Source organism: Piliocolobus tephrosceles, chromosome 1, assembly GCF_002776525.5.
Source record: "Piliocolobus tephrosceles isolate RC106 chromosome 1, ASM277652v3, whole genome shotgun sequence".
In the NCBI taxonomy this organism is placed as follows: Eukaryota; Metazoa; Chordata; class Mammalia; order Primates; family Cercopithecidae; genus Piliocolobus; species Piliocolobus tephrosceles.
This window is the reverse complement of record NC_045434.1, coordinates 103,471,493-103,486,968: the sequence shown is the minus strand read 5'-3', so window position 1 is coordinate 103,486,968 and position 15,476 is coordinate 103,471,493. Positions and strand designations below refer to the sequence as shown.

The 15,476-nt window shown below is 45.9% G+C and overlaps 1 pseudogene; it reads right to left on the bottom strand.

Moving 5' to 3' along the window:
* Positions 1 to 1,105: 1,105 nt before the first annotated feature.
* Positions 1,106 to 1,954, bottom strand: LOC111549557 (annotated as a pseudogene).
* Between the last annotated feature and the right edge of the window lie 13,522 nt (positions 1,955 to 15,476).

The window sequence follows — 15,476 nt, the reverse complement described above, 5'->3', positions numbered from 1 at the left end:
GCAATTCTCTGTTGAGGGACTGTCCCATGCATTGTAGAACATTTAGCATCCTGGTCCTTAGGGAGCTGATGGCTCTAGCATCCCCTAGTGATTCTGAGAACCAAACAATATCCCCTAGGTGTCCAAACTTCCCTTAGTGGAGCAGTACTTGGGGTATTGTTCATGCCCCCATACAGGGGTCCTATCTCCCATGCAGCTGCTGTATGCAGGTGTTTCTCTTGCCTGCCATCCCCTGAAACACCAGCCCCCAGAGACACATCATCTACCACCTCACCGTCTCACATCAGGGTAGACTGAGAAGATAGAGGGCCCAGCCAGTCAGCCTGCATGGATGTCTGAAATAGCTTTATTCTACCCTCATCTTGGATTGAATTTGGCTGAGTATAACATTCTTGAATTTGGCTGAGCATAAAAGTCTAGGCTAGTAGTCATTTTTCTTCGGAATGTGGAGACATTTCCTCATTATAAAAAATTTTTAAAAGCATATACACTCTTACTGTAGTCTTACAAGATTCACGGAACTAATCCAGGGACAGGTTGAGGTGAAGAGCAGAATGCTCACCTGAAAAACAAAGTGGTAGCAAGATACCAGGGAGATTTGACCCTCGCTGGCAGGTACTTGGAGCCATTAATTACATGCTTGTTTTATTCATGATTTGTAATGTTCTGGGATACCAAAAGTAATTCTAATGGTGGTTGAATTTGACAAAAATAATTTAAACCTCATCTTAAAATGTCCACTGATTCATCTCATGCAATGACAATATTCAGTGTGTAAAGGAACATAAAAACAAACGCGAGCACAGCTGTGCAGTTTTCATAAAGATCTATTTCATGATTAGTGGGTAGCACATTTAACAGTTGAATACATCTAAACAATGTACAGATAACTGCAGGACTGCAGCATTGGTGACTAGAGAGAGAGAGCCTATTGAACTAGAAAGCAGCTAACAAGTAACTGTCTAAAGATTTAAAATACAGCTCTCGTTTAGATCATCCTTCCTTTTGATCACCTTCTCAGGGGGAAAAAGCCTGCTAGTCACAATGGAAATACATCAAGGCCGAATCTTCTGATATCCATTCCCAGAGGTTTCTTTCATCTGGATTAAGCCTGCAGCTCCAGGGCAAGGCCAAGTGTGTGGCCTCCAGCATCCATGCTCTTCCCATTTACCAGAGCAGACAGAGTCACACCAAGCCTCCGGGGTGGAGTGTAGCCCACCCCAGTCAACCAGTTGTTGACTTTTGCAGAAATGGAAGCAGTGGGTTTTGATTGAAATTTAGCTGCAAGGCCAAAACGAGCACAGCTGGTACCTAATGTCCAACCAAGGTTTACTGAAGCATCAGGATCTTCACATACTTTCTGACAAACTGATCCTCCAAATTCTGCCCCATCATTGACATTAGTGTGCAACTGGAAGTCCCCAGTCCTGTAGCCCACTGCAAAGTGATTCCTCGTCTGCTTTTTCTTGGTGCTGTCAAAGCTCATCTGGTACCCAGCAAGCTGAACCATGAATTGCAAGTCCAGCAAAATCAAAGTTAACATCAAAGCCAAGCTTTACATGCTCCTTCTTGTAAGAGGACTTGATTTTGCCACTTTTCTTTCCTATGTTTGGTGAAAAGGTAGTATCTAATATCATTTTCGAACCTTGACAAATTTGGTCTTCAATTGTGATTTCTGTCCCCAGAGTGTCATCAGCGTTCCATTTTTCTGTGAAAGTCAAGTCATACTTGCACCATTTATATTTGGACTCCAAGATCCCAGTAACTTTACCGGTGTCTGTATTAGATGAACCAGACTGAGAATTCCACACCACCGCGTGACTTTGCTTTTACCTCGTTTCACCAACTTAAAACCAAATCCTTTGTCGAAACCCTCTCTGGGAGCTTTGACAAGGTGAGCGTGTGATGGAGGAAGACACACTGGCTGTGTACAGGTCTGTCGGTAGGTCGACATGGTCAGGCCTGAGGAAGAGGTGATCTGGTGGTCTCCTTAGTGAGGCTGCTGCTGTTGCTCCACTGGACTCACTCATGGAGCTGCACCTGCCATGGCTGGAGGGCAAGGGAAGGAGCTTCATTGTCTTTTAGCTTCTGGTATTGCTGTTGAGAGGTCTGATGCCACTGATGCTTTATCCTTGTATGTGACCTGTTCCCCTAGCCCCTGCCCTCCGAGAGTCTTCTCTTTACTTCTGGTGTTCTGGATTCTATGATAAAGTGTCTTGGTCTGTATGTGCCTCTGTATGATTTGTATGTGCCTGTGTCTGTGTCTCTGTGTGTGCATGTGTGTAAGTGCTTGTGTCTGTGTGTCTGTGTGTCTGTGTGCCTGTGTGGGTAAGAGTCTGTGTCTGTGTGTAGGTGCCCGTGTCTATGTGTCTGTATGTGTATATGTTTACATGCACTGTGCTGGGCACTCCATGAGTGATTTTAATCTGAAACTTATATCCTTCAGTTATAGAAAATTTTTCCTTTACTCTTTCTTTAAAAATGTTTTCTCCCTTTTCTCTGTTTTCTCTTCCTGGATTTTGATTATTCAGATGTCGGACCTCTGGACTAATCTAGTGCTACTGTTTATTTCTGGTTTTCAATCAGAATCTCTCTCTCTCCATCTCTCTCATTTCTCTTTTGTTTAACCTTCTGAGTGACTTTTCTGAAAAAAACTTGTAAACTTTCCATTGAATTTCTAAGTTTTGCTGTCCACTCTAACCTGTTTTCGAACATATCCCCCTTTTACGCTCCCCTTTTCCGTTTTGCAGGTGCAATATCTTGTATCACTTTGAGAATATTATTTATAAGTTTTGCTGGCATTTTCTTATGCTCTTGTACTCTCTTTTCTCCAAGTGTGTTTTATCTGTTAATGTGTTTTATTCCTTGTTTTTGATTGTAGAGGTGTTCTTCAGAAGGCAGGTGATCCTTAGCTACTCATATTTATTTTGGTATGAGTCACATAAAAATTAATTAATTAGAAGCTCTAGTTCATGCATGAACCTCACAGTCTTCCAGCCTTCTCTGTATTCAGCCATGTTTTGTTAGGAGACCCCCAGATGTGGATATCTGTAGGTATTCTCTCCTAAGAGGAATCTTCTGTCAGCCATATGTATGTCTGGATGTACGAGGCTGACTCACAGTAAAGCATGTAGATTTCACTTAATCCCACTTTCAAAATAAAAAGTCTCAACCATCTTCTGAGCTGCTATTGGTATCTCCAATTCCAGAGGCTTTCTAATTTACCTTCTGCAGAGAGTATGCCTCTTTTCTTCCACTTGGGTGAGCAGGTACCATTGCTGGATAGTACAGGCTTGGGGAATAACTGCTCTTTATGAAGACTTTTTACAAATCCCGTGGTTTTCTGTCCACCACTACATTCTGGCTTTCAAAGATATCTGATGTTTCTGATTCCTAAGCCCTGCTGAGGCTTGAGGTGCGCATTGCCTTGCATGTTTTTCATTTTTCCACTTTCTAGCTTTGATTTCAAGGTTCTCAAGTCTGCCAAGTCAGTTACCACTCATCCAACTGCTTCTCAACTTCCCCAAAGCATGTGGATTGCTCTCACCACCTGCCATTTCTTCTTCCGTTCTCATTGTAATTATGAGTGTTTGCCTTTTGTATTCTTTCTCTGTCATTTTTGTTGGGATTAAGATGAAGGCAGTGTATAGCCTCTTCAGATTTTTTTTTTTTTTTTTCACTTAGCCATATGCATTTTAGGTTCCTCCGTGCTTCTATGCATTCACCTACTGAAGGACATCTTGGTTGCTTCCAAGTTTTGGTAATATGAATGAAGATACTGTAAATACCCATGTGCCATGTGTAGGTTTCTGTGTGGACATAAACTTTTATTTGGGTAAATACCAAGGGGTGAGATTGCAGGATCATTCGGTAAGAGTATGTCTAGGCTTTTGTTGTTGTTGTTGTTTTGGTAAGAAACCACCAAACCCTCTTCCAAAGTGGCTGTACCATTTTGCATTCTCACCAGCAGTGAATGATGCTGTACATCCTCACTAGCATTTGGTGTTGTCAGTATTTTGGATTTTAGCTGTTCTAATAGTATAATAATATTTTTAATGTCCTTGTCTCCTAATTCTGTAATCTCTGTCAGTTCTGGGTCTAAGTTGATTGGTTTTTTTCCTTATTATGGGCTGTATCTTCTTGCCTTTATACATGCCTGAAAAATTTTTATTCATTACAGAAATTGTGAATTTTACCTTATTGGGTACACAATATTTTTGTATCTCTATAAACATTCTTGAGCTTTGTTCGGGATGTAGTTGAGTTTGATCGTGTGGGTCTTTTAAGCTTTGTTAGATAGGCCCAGAACTGCATTTCATTGTGGGCTAATTTTCCCCCACTATTGAGGGAAGAACCTTTTGAGTACTCTATCTGATGCCCCATGAATGATAAAGTTTTACACTCTGGCTGGTAGGAATAGGAACAATTCCTGGCTCTCTGGATTGTTCTCTCTAATCCTTTAGGGTGCTTCTTTTCCCATCCTTGAGTAGGTTCCTTATCTTTATGCGTGGATCAGGATTCAGCTGAAGACTCCAGGGAGACCCCCTGCACACCTCTGGGGCTTCCTCTCAGTGGTGCTCTCTCCTCTCTGGTACTCTGCCCTGCACTCTCTAGAGGCCGTGGCCTCCCCAGATTCGTAGCTCCATCTCTGAAACTGAGATCCTCTTGGCTTCTTCCTTCCTATCTCAGGGGCCTGGAAACTCTCTCCAGCCAGTAAACTGAGGCAGTCACAGGGCTCACCTCCTTTGCTTCTCATCTCTCCGGTATTGCTGCCTTTCATTGCCTGATGTCCAATGCTGTTCAATATTTTGTCTTGTTTTTAATTTTTCAGCCAAGGAGATAAAAATGGTTTCTTTTATTTCAACTTGGCTGGAGATGGAAGTCTAAAGATTTCTTTTGAATTAAACCAATTCATTAATAAAGACAAATCTTTATTACTGCAGTGTTCAGAATAGATAGACTCCACAGAAGCTGTGGTCATGATAAAAATAAAATCTAGCAAGCACAACCCTTTGGTCTGTGGTTTGGGTCAGCTATGATGGAGCCACAAGGAGGCTCGTGTTATCTGGCCACTCCCTTCCTAGATGCAGACCTGCAATGGTGGCAGTCAGTGAATCCACAGTGGAGGCTGGGTCAGATTTCCTGGAAGGCCAGAGGCCAGTCTCTGTCTTTGGGAAGTAGAGCAAGGGCATAGGATGGTGGGTGAAGATGAAACCATTGGAAAAGTGATTACGATATCAGTGCTGTTTTTCTTATTAAAAAGTTCCATCTAACCATTTGGAAAAAGGAATATTGCTAAATAAGGGATCTATGTTGGCAACTTGAGAAAGACCAGCTAACTGGATGACTCCCTGGACCTTCATCTCTTATCTCCTATGGCCTTCTGGTGCTATCCTGCTGTTATCCTGCAGCTCAGGGGGTGCAAGTCTCTGGGGAAGCTTGTTTCTCACATACCCAAAGACGAGCCCTTTGATCATAAGCACTTCAAAAATTTTATCTTCATGATAGAATTCTTTCCAAAATTTATTGCATACTTTCCTGCCTTGGTAAGAACAATAAAATGGCAATACTACTACCACTAATAACAAATACTTATTGAGTTTGGCAAGGTTTAAAGTGCTTTGTGTGTGCTAATTCATTTAATCCTCACAACAACCCTGTGAAGTAGGTTACAAGTATTCTCACCATTTTATCGATGAGGAAACATACACAAGGAGATTAGGATTTTGTCCAAGGCATACAGATCGCACAGCACAATTTTATCTATTCTTGGCCCCTTAGAGATATCACTAGGATCATCAAATATTGGACTGTAGCCATGAATGCAGACATGAACATGGATGGGCCTACAAGTTTGAGTATAAAACTGAGGCCCCTCGAAGTTAGGTTCCTTGTGAACCCATTGAGGACTTTGTCGGGGCAGCACTTGTTCTACATGAAAGCCTCCCGAGAAGCAAGCTCTGGAGGTGTCTCCTAGAAAGTAAGAGTCGCAGGAGATTGATGAGGACAGGGAAGAGTGGAGAACTGGAAACAATGTGGTTGGGTCAGGTGTGGTGGTGGGGGACATTAAAAAGGTGCACAGATGGCAGCCACAGCGGGCTTCCCTGAGCACGAAGAAGTGTAACTGCAGTTGATTCTTCCATAGATTGAATGGGGCCATTCAGACTTAGGCTCACTTATATTGATGGTGACCCTAACAGTTACCTAATCTTCCCATGGGTTAACTAACACACTGATAAAATAAAGAAATTAAATAGAGTACTTAAAATTTAGGTATGGTTGGCTTGGATTGGCTCAAATCTGTATATAAAGTGCTTAGCAGAATGTCCGGAATGTAGTAATAACTCAGTGAATGGTCTTAGCTGTTTTTAATAAGGAAGCACTGGAGTGACGCCAAGAGGAACAGTTGCCTTTGGTTACATAATCCATCTTGTCCGTGACTTTGAATTTAGTCTCAGGGACACAATGGGCAGGTTTCTCTGGAGGATGCTGGTTCCCCGAGAGGTGAGAAACTGGGCTAGTAAGCTTGGACCCACGTTCCCACCCCACTGGGCAGTCTTACTGAGCACGGCCCCTTCCGTTCTGGCTCCCTGGGACTTGGCTCACTGAGTTTGGCTGTGGGCAGAGTCGTATGACTGGTCCTTGCTGCACCCAGCTTGCTCTAGCGGGTATCAGGTGGCCTGCAGCTTGAAGAACTCCTATGTCAGCGGCTCTGGAAGCCAGCAGGTCTGAGGGAGAGTCCAGAGGTCTTGAGCTGGAGACACCCAGAGGCCCAGCGGCAGACTAGTCTAGAACAGGGACATCAGACCTGGCAGCACACAGCTCAGCCCTGTAGAGTCCAGACTACAGTGGCTGCAACTGTCCCCTAGGCTCCTTCTCCTGTGGCCCAGATATGAACCGCGCCCTGTACACACCGGAGGACTATACCTCCTAGGAGCCACAGCTTCCTACACAAGACCAGTGGGTGCGCCAGCAATGTTAGAATACGTGCCCCATGGAGGCAGCCTTGTCCGCAGCACAGAAGTGGGAGAGCATAGCTGGAAGGAATGGAGGACAGGGGAGCAGAACTCAAGACCAGAGGGAGGCCTGAAGGAAGTTATCTTAGTGTAGTCTGGTATAGAAAACTTTTTAAAAAAGAAAAGTAATTTTAGTATTTTCAAATCCTGTATCTAGTATTTAAGGGAGAATTGATGCCCTAGGAAGGTTTGACATTTTTCTTTTCACATCAAAACCTGTTCTCTAAATGAAATTGCTGGTGGAAGCCCAATGCAGGGAGCAGGTGGAAGCAGAGCAGCTGTGCTGTGGCCAATGCAGGCGCCTGGAGTCCTGCCCCCACTGCGTGTGGCTCACTCAGGAAGCCTGAGGCCCACTGCTACAGAAACAAGGGCCATGCTTTGAAACCTCTATAAAATAAGAGAAAGAGAAACTCAGGCACTGCCAAAAGAAGCAGTGCCCCGTAACAGCCCATGTCCCACTGTGCCTTATGGGCAGATGCGTCTCCCATTCTACAGCTTCAAGGTTCAATTCATGCCCCATCTTGAATTCTCACTGATTCTGGACTGGCAGATCCAAGTGAATGAGCATTTTATTTTATTTTATGTATTTTGTGAGATGGAGTCTTGCTGTGTCATCCGGACTGGCGTGCAGTGGCATGATCTTGGCTCACTGCAACCTCCGCCTCCTGGGTTCAAGTAATTCTCCTGCCTCAGCCTCCTAAGTAGCTGGAATTATGGGCATGCACCACCACTCCTGGCTAATTTTTTTTGTTTGTTTGTTTTTTGTGTTTTTTTTTTGAGATGGAGTCTTGCTCTGTCGCCCAGGCTGGAGTGCAGTGGCCAGATCTCTGAGGCAGGAGAATTTTTGTATTTTTAGTAGAAACAGGGTTTCACCATGTTGGCCAGGCTGGCCTTGAACTCCTGACCTCGTGATCTATCCTCCTTGGCCTGCCAAAGTGCTGGGATTATAGGTGTAAGCCACTATGCCTGGCCAGAATGAACATTTTAAAAAGTAACTTTTGAATTAATGAGATAAGATTTATGCTTCATTACTTTTTTCATATTTGTCTAATTACCACCCAGTTTGCCAAATGAACCATTGCCAGTACTTGAGAAATCTCAAGAGCCCCCACTGCATCATTCTCCTCTTCCACAGAGGGTACCGCTATCCTGACTTTTGTGATACTCTTTTTTATTTTCTTTTCCTAATAGGTGTATCACCTGTGTATGTATCTCTAAGCACTATAGTTTAGTTCTGCCTGTTTTTAAGCTATATAGAAATGAAATCATAATTTCATTCTTGTAGAAGTTGCTTCTTTCATTTAGCAGGATGTTTGTACAATTCAGCCATGTTACTGAATTTCTATTTGCAACGGATTTTGAGCATATCGTTTCCATGTCCTTGGGAAAGTCATTTAACTTTTTTGAACCTAGGTTGCCTCATCAGAACTCCGAATTCCTCTCTTACTGGAGAAGAGAGAAGATAAGAGTAACACAAGGGTCACAAATCACTACTGGGAATGGGAGAAAAGAGAAGTAGACAGTTATGTATAAGTACTGACTCCCTTTTTTCTGAACTCAAACAGAGAAATGAACATATTTGTGAAAGATAGGAGGCTGGGCACTACGCTATGCAGGCTTTCTCTGTGTTAATTCATTGAATTAAGTAATTGAACAAATATTAATTGAGTGCTACTGTTGTGCTGAGCATTAGTGATATAAAGATGAACAAGACATAATCCCTCAAGGAGCTCCAGTTGCAATGAGAGAGAGAAAGAGAGACAGAGAGAGACAGAGAGAGAGAGGCAGTAAGTAAATGCTTCTCATTCAATACAGTAGGGGTTATAATGGGGTTTATGCACACTGCCTAATTAGCCCAGGGGGAAAAGTGGCAAATTAGACCTTCAGCACTGCGCAAGGTGATGCAGAAGCGGTGGCACTTGCATGGTGTTTTGAAGGACAAGGAAAAGAAAGTAGAGAAGGGGGACATGGATGCAGCTGGAAACCATCATTCTCAGCAAACTATCGCAAGGACAGAAAACCAAACACCGCATGTTCTCACTCATAGGTGGGAGTTGAACAATGAGAACATTTGGACACAGGGTGGGGAACATCACACACCGGGGCCTATTGTGGGGAGGGGGGAGGGGGAGGGATAACATTAGGAGAAATACCTAATGTAAATGACGAGTTCATGGGTGCAGCACACCAACATGGCACATGTATACATATGTAACAAAGCTGCACGTTGTGCACATGTACCTTAGAACTTAAAGTATAATAATAATAGTAAAAAAGAAAATAGAGAAGGGAAGCTATGTCAGTCCAGGAAAGAGCGTGTGTTTATTTGTAATCTATTGCTGTGTAACAAATTACCCCCAAATTTAGCAATTAAAACAACAAACGTTTATTACCTCACAGTTCTGTGGGCCAGGCGTTTAGAAGCAGCTTAGCTGGTAGACCTGGCCAGGACGTCCCCTGAGATTGCTACTGAGAAGTTGTCTGGGCTTGCAGCCATCTGAAGGCTTGACTGAAGCTGGAAAACCTGCTTCTAAGCACTCTCCTGGGGCGATGGACAGAAGCCTGTGTTCCTTGATGGCTGTTGGCCGGAGGCCTCGGCTCCTCATCACGTGGGCCTCTCCGGAGGCTTCTTGAGTATCTGTGTGATGTGTCAGCCAGCTTTCCATAAAGTGCTTGATGAGAGAGAAAGTAAACAGGAGGCCTCAATGCCTTTTATGCCTTAGTCTCTGAAGTTGCTGTCATTTCTGCACTATTCCATGTTAGAAGGAAGTCCTAAAGTCAGCCCACACTGGAGGGAAAGGGAACTGGGCTCCAACTTGTGAAGGGAAGAGTACTAAAGCATTTGCAGTCACATCTTAATTCTATCACCACGTACAAAGGCATGAGGTATGGATGTTGCTGGCGTGTGTAGAGAAAAGTGAGATGCCCGTTGTGGCTTGAATGGGTTAGTGTGGAATAGGTGGAGTAAAGGGGTGCCCAGAAATGAGACTTGAACTCGAGGCTGGGCCCTATGATCAAGGCCTGGCATTCGAGGCTGCAGAACTTGGGCTGCAACTTGTTTCTCCAGGTGTGCTCAGGCTCGAAGTGCCCTGGGGCTGGGAGTGCCCTGCCTCTTAGTGGTATACTTGGTACTTTGCTGGGAGCTCAGCACCATGACTGGGCGGGCATACTACCCGGAGGGAATGGCGCCACACAGGCTGGTTCCCTAAGAGATTCAGCCCCAGAGGAACTGTGAGGCCTCAAAGCTAATGGTGCTGGGCCGCTCTGTGAACTGATGGTCTCTCCTCAAATAGCCACCAGCCAGGACTAGTTGTACCCTGATGGAGTGGCACAGCCAGAGCTGCCCACCTTCCTCTGCCAGAGCCATCTCCCATCTTAGAGGGGAGCAGGGGGCTGAACTGCCCCCACCAGCGCTCTTCACATCAGGAGTTCTGATGAGCCTGGTGGAAAATTTCAGCCACTCTATTCAGGAAGATGTACACACATAACTTGTGCATTTGTGAGCTTGTTGGGGCTTTTCTAACCCCTCTTAGACCATCTGGGCACCCCTCCCCTCCCACTCCTCCAGGCCTCCCCCCGCCATAGGTTAAGAGCTTTGCTGCTGTGCTGTGGCTCCTCCATCTCAAACTCCCCTAGTGGGTGGGTTGGCGGGGCAGGGAGTGGATGGGAAGAGACAGTTGGGCACTCCCTGTTTGAGTCCTCGATACGATTGTCTCAATAAGTTTGCTCCAAGTCCTCAGTCTCTGGCTTTGGAAAGTTTCAAGCCTTTCCTAAGATTTCCCCACTGTGGTCACCTTTCTGGTTGCCTCCAGCTCTAAACTCCTGATTCCACAGAACTAATTCAGTTCATGGGTTACCCTGAATCCCCTGTGCTACTCCTGTTCTGTGCCCCCATGGTCCCAGAGCTCAGAGCCCCAATTTAGCTTCTTACATAATTCCACAAAACACCCTAAATTGTACGAAGCATGATGTTAATTATAGATGTGACTGTAAATCTATAGGAGGAGAGATTTATGTCATAGCATTCAGGGTTGCCAGATAATACCCAGGATACTCGGTTAAATTCAAACTCCAGATAAACAATGGATAATTTTTTTCATTGTATGTCTCCCCCTGCCTCGAACCCCCCACCCCTGAATTTTTTCCCTAAATCTGACAGCCCTAACAGCAATGCCAACAACCTCGAATTGCACATTAGACATCCCTGGTCCTTGGCCTGCCCTCCACTGGGGATTTTTCACGGACCGTGGCCCCTCTGTCGTCCCCAGTGCCCTGCATCTCATTGGCTCTCTGCTCCCTGTCTCCGGTTTCCCTTTGTTCTGCTTCCTCCTTTGTCCTGGTGCAGGTTAGCTTGCATATCTCGCATATCCAAAACCATCCTGGCTCTGAGCACAACAAAAGGGCCTTTCATTCACCCAGATCTACTCTCCTTCCAAGGTAGCTCCCTCTCTTACATACATATCATACGATAAGACTCTTAAAGCAGGCCGCCATGGTGACAGCAAGGCCTTGCCTTCTCCTCAGGATGGTCACACAGCTCCCTTGCAGGCTGCGATGTTCCCGGTAGAGGAGGTATGTGAGGCTGAACTATTCACACATTCAGTGCACAGTTATTGCCTCATATACTTAATAGAGCCTGGGTATAAAATGATGAATACGATGAAGTGTGGGGCACCGAGTGGTGAGTGATACCTCAGGGCAGAGAGCCACAAGATCCTGTAGTTGGTTCAGGGTGGAGGGATACTTAGTGAGCTATGAGATCCCAGAGGAGGGGTCAATCTCAGAGGACTTCTTGGAGGGGGTGTCATTTCAGCTAGTTCAGGATGGATAAAAGGTACTTCACAGGCCAAGAAAAGGGGACAGATATTCATTCTGAGCAGAGAAAATATAGGTACAGGGAATGACAGAGGAGTTGGCATGGGGAGAAATGTACAGGAAAGGCCAGTAAGATGGGGGTGGTCCTGAGGGTTTGTGCTGAGGTTGGTGGGTTGGTGCACCTCTGTTTGTTGTATGCCCCTGCTTACAGCAGAAAGAGCTCACCTCCTTTTGTTCACACAGAAGTGACAGCAAGTGTATTTATTTCCTGTTGTCATGTAACAAATTAGCACAAACTCAGCACTTTAAAGCAACATGCATTTATTATCTCATATATTCTGAGAGTCGGAATCAGAACACAGCTTAGCTGGGTTCTCTGCTTCATTGCTGCTTTCAAGGCTGCAGTCAAGGTGTTGGTTAAGACCGGGCTCTCATCTGAGACTCAACTGTGGAAGAATCCACTTCCAAGCTCACTGATGTGGTTGCTAGTGGAATTCACTTCTTTGCAGGTTATTGGACTGAGGGCCAATGCTGTCTGTCAACTGGAGACCACTCTCAGTTCCTCGCACATGGAACCCTCTGAAGTGGCACTTGCTTCATTGAAGGATGCAAGCCAAGAAGGCAATAGAGAGAGTCTTTTCGTAAGACTGAAATTATAATTCATGTAATCTAATTATGGAAATGACATCCTACCACCTTCGCAGTGTTCTTTTGGTTAAAAGCAAGTCATAGGTCCTGCCCACAGTCAAGAGAGAGACATACAAAGGGACCTACATGCCAGGAGGCAGGGGGCATTGAGAGCCATCTTAGAATCTGTCCACCACATTAAGCAACCGTGAGTTGTGTGAATATGTGATGGGGCATGGTTGGCAGTGATGGGTCCCTTTGGGGAGGGAAGTGCCATATTAGTGGGAGAGAGGGGCAGGGCAGATTTGTACAAACTCACATGCTGGTCTCATTGGATTAGGGAGAGCTGGCCTCCTCTTAGCCACCCCTGCACAGAGATGACATTCCCTCTCTGGAAGAAGGCCTGATGCCTCTGCATTGACTTCCTGTTACAACGGGCCATGATGAATGGGCATAGGCCCCCTTCATCCTAGTTTTACCCCTGGGGCCCTGTACACCTTGCCAAGGAGGTTGACAGGACATGAATTAGGGTAGTGGCCATAGGGATGGGAAAGAAAGACTGAAAAAGGATTTAGAAAGTAATATTGGATGACTTATGACAGATTAGATGTGGAAGAAATGATGTGTAGGGAGAGGTGTGGGAATAAGTTTCCGCAGTGGGAAATTTGGTAGACAGTGATGTAATTAACCAACAGAAGAAAACATGGGTAGAAGGTCTGGTGTCTTTCGTCATGCTGATTTCCAGAAGAAGATGCTGATAATTACCAGTATAGTTTCAGAGCTTAAGACCAGGAGACTGGCTAGGGATGGACAACTGGGAATCACAGTGAGGAGGTGGTAACTGGAGCCTCCTCTGTGGGGTAAAGCACCCAAGCAAGCAAGAGTCAGCCAGGACAGATTCCTTGAGGAGCATCCATCCAGAGAGAACTAGCAAAGCTGAAAAAAGCTGGAGAAGGCTTAGAAGGAGTGGACAGAGAAGCGGGTGGCGAACCAGGACAGTGCAATGTCCTAGGAGCCAGGGGAGGAGCAGTTGGCAGCATCAAGTCTTATACAGACAGGAGAATGGATGCCGCACATCACTGTGACTTTGTAGAGACACGTACAGGGAGCAGAGGGGACAAAGCCCTATTTCAGGGGGATGAAGACTAAATGGGAGGCAATTTAAAGAAACAGGACTAAGGCTTAGCAGGCAAAAGCATGAAATTGGAGCACTGGCTCCACAGGTTGCCAACTTAGCAGTCTCTAGGCAGGCCCTGGCCTCTTGGAAGAAAAGGGCACACAGCACCCCTCCTACGGCTGTTGTGAGGTGTAGTGAGGTTGTGCCTGTGATAGCACAGGAGCAGCAGCGCAGAAGTGGCAGCGCAGGAGGGGTAGCACAGGAGCGGCAGCGCAGGAGGAGCAGCGCAGGAGGAGCAGCGCAGGAGGAGCAGCGCAGGAGTGGCAGCGCTGGAGGGGCAGCAGCGCAAGAGGAGCAGCGCAGGAGGAACAGCGCAGAGCTCATCTCTACTTCTGCTCCTGCTCCCACCAGTGTCTTCGGCAAAAATGGTCTTTTAAAACTATTGCCCTCCCCAGCTTACACATACCCTTGTGTGGGATAACATTCACATTCCCTGCATGAGTTGGCCTCTACTGATCTTCCCATCCTCACACCCTCACTTCTGTCCTCCTTGAACATGTGAAGCTCTTTCAAACCTCAGAGCCCTTCCCTGTGGAGATTCCCCTGCCTGGGCCTGTCTTCTGACTTAGTTGTTGTCAGTTACTCTTCCGGGAAGTGATGGCTTAAATGTCATTTCCTAAATAATTCCTCTGACCCCTGACCTGGGTTAGGCTTCCTGGCATCTTCTCCAGCACCTGGCACAGTTCCAGGTGCATAGCAGGAATGCAAACAAATACTCATCCATGAATAAAGGAGAATATCAGCAACTGACTGTGTGACCTTAGGCAAGTCACTTCACCTCTCTGTGCTTTACAGTTTCCTCCTCTGTAGTAGAAAGGAGGACTATGTATCTCTAAGATCTGTTTTGGCTCTGGCAATCTTTGGCTTTTTAATGCTAGTGTCTGTGCAGGTGTCTCATAAGGCTTCACGGCATAATGCATGTGAGAGCCTTGTAGAATTGAAGGGGGAGGGGGAGGAGGCTAGGGAGCTTGGCAGAGGCAGCAGAGTACCCACAACGAGGCCCACTCACCCACTCATTTCCCCAGCCACCCATGGGGCCTGCAGTCCCCATGTGTAGCCTGAGAGGAAGGGCCTAGGGGACAGTCAGAATCAAAACCACAGTCTCCTGTTTTTAGTGTGTGGGGTTCAATTCAATGTGCTAGGGAGGAGACTTCCGGAGAAAAAATATTCTGAAGGGTCACATACACCCAGACAGTGTGGACGCCTGCCACACACACATAATAATATGTGCATTTACAACTAATTACATACAAATAAAAGCACACACACACTCAGGGGTGTACAAGCACATGGTCAATGTGCTGCAGAGCCCACCTGCAGCTCCCTGAGCCCAGGACAGCTGTGTTACCTTCTGAGTCTCTGGGTCTCTGGGTCTTTACTCTTGCCTTCTGGGTCTTCCCTGTCTCAACAGACCCTGAGGCTGGGCACCGAGGCCTAGGTGATTCGGTGCTTTCCCTGATAAGGCTGAAAACAGGCAGGAAGGGAGGGTAACTTACAGCACTCTCCAGATGTTGCAGTATTTGCATTTCCACAGTCTATGTGTCCGAAAAAAACTGGGTTTAGTCTGGAAACTTGGTAGTACGCAGGTGTAGCTTTCAAGAGAACTGGGCAACAATGCTGTATGGAGATGGCGACCACTTGTGAGCTGGGGCAGTTTCGCTATTTACTATTCAGGCTGGCCATGATCTCACTGAACTCTCAGAAGGGCCTTCTGCACAGGTGTTTATAGATGATGAAACTGAGACTTGGACATGTAAAGTAATTTGCCCAAGGCATGCAATTTGTAACTGGCAGATCTGGGACTCAGGGAGTAGGCTTCTGATTCCAAAGAGAAGTGCTCT